The sequence below is a fragment of the Bombus huntii genome, unplaced genomic scaffold, assembly GCF_024542735.1.
Source record: "Bombus huntii isolate Logan2020A unplaced genomic scaffold, iyBomHunt1.1 ctg00000072.1, whole genome shotgun sequence".
Taxonomy (NCBI): Eukaryota; Metazoa; Arthropoda; class Insecta; order Hymenoptera; family Apidae; genus Bombus; species Bombus huntii.
Genome location: NW_026099330.1, coordinates 1 through 6,956, shown reverse-complemented (window position 1 = coordinate 6,956; position 6,956 = coordinate 1). Strand labels below are relative to the sequence as shown.

The 6,956-nt window shown below is 35.4% G+C and overlaps 1 long non-coding RNA gene across 3 annotated transcripts; it reads right to left on the bottom strand.

Moving 5' to 3' along the window:
• Positions 1-3,318: 3,318 nt before the first annotated feature.
• On the bottom strand, positions 3,319-6,616 carry LOC126876362 (uncharacterized). Of its 3 annotated transcripts, none has more exons than XR_007694141.1 (7): positions 5,603-6,616; positions 5,295-5,390; positions 4,940-5,218; positions 4,596-4,864; positions 4,416-4,512; positions 4,149-4,253; positions 3,319-3,496 (listed from the first exon to the last, which is right to left on the bottom strand). It is a non-coding gene; the product is annotated as an uncharacterized LOC126876362 (long non-coding RNA). The 3 variants fall into 3 exon arrangements; XR_007694142.1 differs by lacking the exon at positions 3,319-3,496 and adding an exon at positions 3,556-3,716; XR_007694140.1 differs by lacking the exon at positions 3,319-3,496 and having other exon boundaries at positions 4,063-4,253; positions 5,603-6,614.
• Between the last annotated feature and the right edge of the window lie 340 nt (positions 6,617-6,956).

Here is a 6,956-nt window from a genome sequence, read left to right as displayed (position 1 = left end):
AGGCAAAACAATAATATGAGTCGCTCTCGATTTGCATCGTTCTCTAACTCATGCGCCGCTACATACTTATATAGCTATTATTTCTTACAACCTAGCGTATGCAGTTGTGTATGGGGCCTTAAGTTCACTGTTTATAGATACTGCTAGGAATTAATCGAACGAATTCAACGCAGTCGCGTTTACAGAGTTCCGTATTATCGGAAATGCCGAATTCGCGTGGTTTCGCTTTGACGTTCGTCCACGTTGACGATTGTTCAAAGAACAACCGAGAGGCCTCCGCGTCGCAGCTACGAAAGACATCGAAGCCGCGACACCCTTCAGTGACTTCCCTATCTTTTCCTAAAACCAAGGATGACGCAACTCAGGCAATCGTTACAAGCGTTCGAACTTCACATTTTCTTACCATACTATCAACAAAAAATGAAAGCTGGTTTTCAATGAGTCATTATATAATTATATGTCGGAGATGAAAGAACACCGGAGCCTTTGGAATTTTAGATAATCCCGCAACATTCTAACCTAGAGTCTACTATAGCTGTAATTGAACAATTGTAGTTATTCAATCCGATTGTAATTGTTCTAGATTAGTGACGGTGAGCTTTGGCTCGAGGTGACAGTCTGTCGCCCAACGTAGCCGCGGTCAAGGGATAAACGCTTTGCCTAACAAAGGTATGGAGTAATTCTATAGCTCTCCTTAAAAGAAATATTCGTGGCGACACGCGACAGTAAACATTCCAACGGTTTCTGTCCCGTGGCTCGCCACACGCAGACCCTATTCTTCGAGTAAGATGATTGCCAGATGTCGATGCGTCTCCGCAGTACATGTTCGGCTAGCTGGAGGGCCCGTTATAAATCTTAAGGTTTAGTTAACTAAAGTCCTTCAAACAGACAAACAGTCTTTGTCCCAACTACGGGAAGATAGGGGAGACATATTTTTCAACGAGCGGCGTCTCCCACTAGCAACTTTCCCTCGAGGGCGGCTAACATCTTTTTCTAACCACCGATATGGAGATTGACCAATTAGCAGCAACGTCAATTTCCCTTACTTCCTAAACGAAGGCTTTCCTCGACGAATCCGATGATCTCGTGTCCTTAGACACACCCCATTATAGTTTTCCTCTGTGACATCGTCGGGACGGGACGGGCATTCTTTTACGCGCTCCCGTCGACCAAAGAGTAACGTCTTTACGCTCAGCAATTATTTTTACGAGTCAGACTTAGATTCAGCGAGAACGCCCATCTGTCATCCCGTTGGCCGCGGATTCGTTATTGAACCGGAGACCACTGTCACTAGTGTCGCGGACGTCTCACCGCCGTGGTAGATTGTCAAAACCTGTGTTATTCATACCTGTGTCAATAAATCGTATCTTCGTTACACCGCAACGATGGCTACCTTCAATGAAGACTCCTCAAACACCGACAACCCTATCCCCAATGTCATTCCGACATATATATCCACCGAAAATGCGCTCTTGTAGACAAACGCTCGATTCGCGTCATAGCTTTTAAAGCTTGTCGCATCTCAATCCGTTGGAAAAAATTTTTCCTGTAGCATATTTTATTTTTACGAACCAACAAGGTCTTTGTTTATTTCCTTCTTTTTTTTTGCTCCAATTTCCCCATTGTTTTTTCAAGGATAGTATTTCAGAGCCACTAGTCAAGTTTATTGTAACAATAAACTTACGTTTCGGAAACATTTTGTGCTGTGAAACAGAATACACTAAAGTTTGAAGGTCACATCGATTTTCGAAAGTTTATAAATGGAGGTGTATGACAGTATCACCAGCTGTTGCTGTCCAAGTAACTCCAACATCGAAATACTACAACGATTCCAATCGAAAGCGCTAAGAGCCTTAATAGACGCACCTTGGTATGTTACCAACGAAACCATCCATCGCGACCTCAAGATACCTACAGTCAAAGAGGAAATAGCAAAATATAGCGACAGATATAGCAAAAGAGTCAAGAAACACCGAAACCCCCTAATCACTGGACTACTCGATACGACGGACCAGATTCGCAGGCTGAAGAGGCACTACTCGCTAGACCTAAACGTTAGATTCATTTAATTATCCAAATTAAGCATATGCACTTACTTATAATACTTATAAATTATACCTATCTATAATAAGTATTAACTTATTGTAAATAAACAGCCATGTCACTGCGCCACGCCGGAAAAATTACTGAAAATTCTCAACGCGAGAATTGATTGTAATTTCAACAAATAAATAAAAACAAAAAAAAAGCTGTTGCTGTCCCCAAGCGCCAAAATACGTTCTGACTACTATTTTATGTATCTCACAGAAGTATGTCTTCATTCATCATCTCCCATGCCATCCACCAACGTGTTCTTAACATGTTATCTCCTAGTAAAATATTGATGTTGAGTCAGATATCCAAGCTGAATAATCTTTTCGGTGTCTACTATAAGACATTTAAAACCAAGGCTCGTACACACGTGTGCTTATACGTCAGATGTAATACTTAACACGAAACCTGCTTATATTAATATTAAATTTATGCATAGTAGGATGTTCGACCTTTGTAAAAATGAAATTATAATACATACAGTTTCACCGTGGAAAAGTGAATCTTTCTAGCATGTCCACGCAAATGCAGCGGAGGGGAGGACTGTGCATGCACCAAACAACTTTACGTTCGTAATTTTTCACACAAATGTACAACTGTAGGGAAAAAATTATCTCTGATTTTTCGGATGTTAGGAATCGACAATATCGCATAACGGAATGCTGTGTTCTACGTATTCTATTTTTGTTACGAAAGTGGTACAAACGAAGTCCACGTAAGAATAGTACAACAAAATCGGTTGAGGTTAGGTTATCGTGCAGATATCGCGGCTTTTGCATTGGAAATCACGCAACTGCCAGTCTCGTCGTTCCTTGTAAACGAAAGAAAGGTATTGTAATCGGTCGGAATTAACATAAAACTCGTCGTTTCATGATAATACTGTGCATTCTGAATATGCTATGATTTGGTTTAAAATAATAAATAGTCCATTCTTGCATACTATTGCTCCAGCTTTACTTGTATTTTCGATATTGGTATAAATAGAAAGACAATTAATGTCGTTCGAGTCTATTTTCGGATCATTTATATTACGTTTAATCCATATAGTTATCATATGAGACATAGTATCGTAAAATTTGGAAGAATAAAACGTTCGTACAGGAAGTACATTTTATAAGAACTCCAACAAATCTGCGTGTGCACCTAAAATACAAACTGATAGTGATAGTGATTGTTCATAAGTTTATATACATTATCTAATGTCAATCGAAGGTATCAATTCTTTTTCTCCATAAGAGTACTTTTTCATTTATATGTGTTCAAAAATACATGTGTTCAACCGTGAAGCATATGTCACCTACAACGAAAAAGAGTTTTCCTATACTTAATATTTCCTTTATATACCTATGAAAGTCTATTCTTCGCGTAGTATGAAATTATGAATAAATCTGGAATATTGTTCAATCTGAAAAGAAAAAGAACTTATTGACATCATTCATTGATACGAGATTCAGAATGTTTGTTTTGTCTTGCAGAAAAAGAAGGCAGCCCTCCCTTTCTTTTAATGTGAAATAGAAAGCGAAAATTTGAAAACAGATTTTTTGGAAATTTACTTGCAAATATCGTTTTCAATATCGTGATTTTCTTCCCAATGGTACTGTACTTTCAAATTTTCCAGTATCCCTCTAAAAACAAAAAGTCGAACCTCGTTATTGTTAACGTAGGCATTACAAGGAAGAGAAGTATTAGAAAGCAGCTCCTTTTTGTTATGGATTTCTTTATAATCATGTAAATAAGAAATTCCGGAAATTTTTTCCTAAAGAATTTAATTCTTGTGCTTTGATTGATAATTATTACACTACATACTAACTTTTCGCATACTGTTCGCGTCTAACAATTTCCTAATAATAACTACTTCAAAATAACATATGTTCTTGCACGAATTCAAAAGTACGTATGATACAATTACAATTGATTCTAAAATAATAATTATTTAAAGATATTAAGATACTAATTAAACGTTTCACTATATTTCAAAATCTGGAACAACAAATTTTTATTTATAAAAAATGAAACTGTGTTTATATATTCTTTGTCATGATGCTATTTCTTATTACCATGTCGACATTTTTTAAAATTCATTTTGTTATCTCTACGCAATATGAAAATTCATATACTGCTTAATATTTTTTACATATTATCCATCCACCGCATGATATCTCCTGAAAAATCAAAATATTAATGTTATATTATTACAATGCTTCTTAAATTTCAATTTTTGACAAATTTGAAATCCAATATATTTTGCACAATTATTATTTATCAAAAAATTCCAAGTTAGTAACTTTCTTTTCAAATGGCAAATAACATATACTTTGACTTACCTGTAAGTTTTTGTTCCTAATCATCATTTCCTCTTATAGAACATCATTATTGTTCTTATAATTACTACCAGTGTCATAGATATTGTAGTGGCTACAACTGAATTAATAGAAAATGATAAATAACTGTGTATAACACTAACACATAATTGTGTATAACAATGACAGATAACTTTTACTTACATATCAGTCGATAAGGGATTACTGTGATATCCTGTTGATGTTTCTTAAGGCACTTGATTAGGTGCGATACGGTATCATTCCTTATGGTATACTGTAGATAAGTATTTTAGAAAATAACAAGAATAAATCTAAATTATTCAGAGGTTCCAGTTTCGGCTTAGACATAAATACAGGACCATTTGCAAAGAAGAAAGGGTGCGTTTCTACAGCCTCGTTATAGTAACCATGAATACCAATCTCTGAATTACTGGTTACTAAACATAAATATCCTATAAAATTTAATATATTTCTTTAATTTTTAATACATACATGAGTTAGTAGTTCTAAATTATGAATCATCCTACCTGTGATATTACACTTTTCCTTATAATATCATCACTCGAGTGAACAACATTAAGATCATGTAAACCATGTCATCCTATCTTACTGTGAAGATACTTAGTTATGTTATCTAACATTATAAAAATATCATCAAATTCAAGTCCTTTTATTCACATCACATGGCCACGACGATCTGGTTCTTCGTTATATAATGTTCTAAAATTTGTCGTATATATAGGATGTACAAACCGTGATATCAAGGTATCAGTTCTTCCTTCCCAAGGGACAGTTTCATTAAAATTCTGATAGAATTAAAAATTAATTATTAATATTCTAACAATCATATATGTTAAATACATTATAGTCAACGATATATACCTGAGCGAATGTAGGGGTGATTCCTTGATAATTATAAATGTCATCAGCCCACATCATTGTGCCACTTCTTTGTACTCCAGCCTCTAGATTAACAGCCTAAACAAACATACGAAATTTTATAGAAGCTGTACAAAATATAGTATATATGCGCAATATTGAAGCGTTCAAGGGGATATAAAGGTAATGTACATCACATACACGTGTACTCTCATGCAACAAAATACAATTAGATTTAATAGTATAAGCTCTTTTATTCATCATAATAGATTGGAAATTTAAGTGTCTTACGAGGGTGAGTAAAAAGTTACCCGCTCTGTCGGTGTAGAATTTATTTTAAGCAATTGTCAAAAAAGACATACATCATTTTTTGACATAATCACTCGATTTCTGTATACACTTTGTCCATTTGCCGAAGGACCTTTATATTTTCTCATTAAAAAATGTTTTGGGCTGAGCTGCGAACCACGAATGCATCGTCGTCTTCACCTTTTCATCAGCTTTTTCGGCATCCATCTCGCACAAACTTTTTAAAATCCAAATCTGTCGTGTACTATTGCATAAGCAGAGCCGTGGCTGATTTGCAAATGATTTGCCACATTATCCACTGTCACTCGTCTATTCCATAGAGCATAAGTTCATGAGCACGTTCAATGTTGTCATCGTGGATGTGGACGGGCGTCCAGCTGTTTTTTCATAACACTTGTGCGATCTTCTTTGAACTTTTGTGCCCATTCAAACACACTTCGTGACAAAACACTTTCTCCATAATGTGCATTAAATCTTTGATAAATATAGGCATCAAACATAACCTCCGACCACAAGAAACGAATCACAGCATCCTGCACTGTTTTCCTGCAAATCACCATTGCAAAGCGCCATTACTCGCGCAACGGTCACAAACGAATTGACGTAACACAAAGAAACCTGCGCAGCAGCACTGAACAGATATTGACGTCATACGAAGAGTGCAGATGGATCAATACGGTCGACAGAAGTTTTAACTATCTGGAGTGCGGATAAATTTTTACTGAGAGTCGTATAGGAATCTATAATCTGTAAGTACACCTTTGGCTGAATGGAAATTTCTCTTACATATAGTCAAAAATGCAGAAACTGTGTATTGAATTGGAAAGTGATAAAAAATAAGTGAAGTTTCGAGGTTGCATGTGATTGCATGAGTACACAGGACGTTTTTAGCGAATAAAAAATAATTTTGAAAGACACGAGACTTATCTTGTATTTTATGCACTCTCTGTGTCCGAATTTCCAGAAGCTCTCTATCTTATGAAGTGTTTTAGATTAGCCGGAAAATTTTGTACGTACATACAAGAAGTATACGATCTAAGTGGAATATTCCATTATTCTCTTGATACAAAAGAAACGAAATTTACAGAACTTCTCAGAAAGTTGGTTTATTATTACCAAATTAATAGAATTAATATACGTTTATCATCTTTACATACCTAAGTTGTGGAGGTTTATCGTGCGTAAAAAATTAGTGTCGTTTCAAAGTTACATTTCGTACATTTTAAGCCTATAATTTGTAACGTACAAAACAATGTAAATTTGAGCTGTTTCTTATCTCCACAATAAGAAAATCCAACTTTACGTTTTTTACACAATGATATTTATGGAACAGTAATATCATATTATTGCATCGCT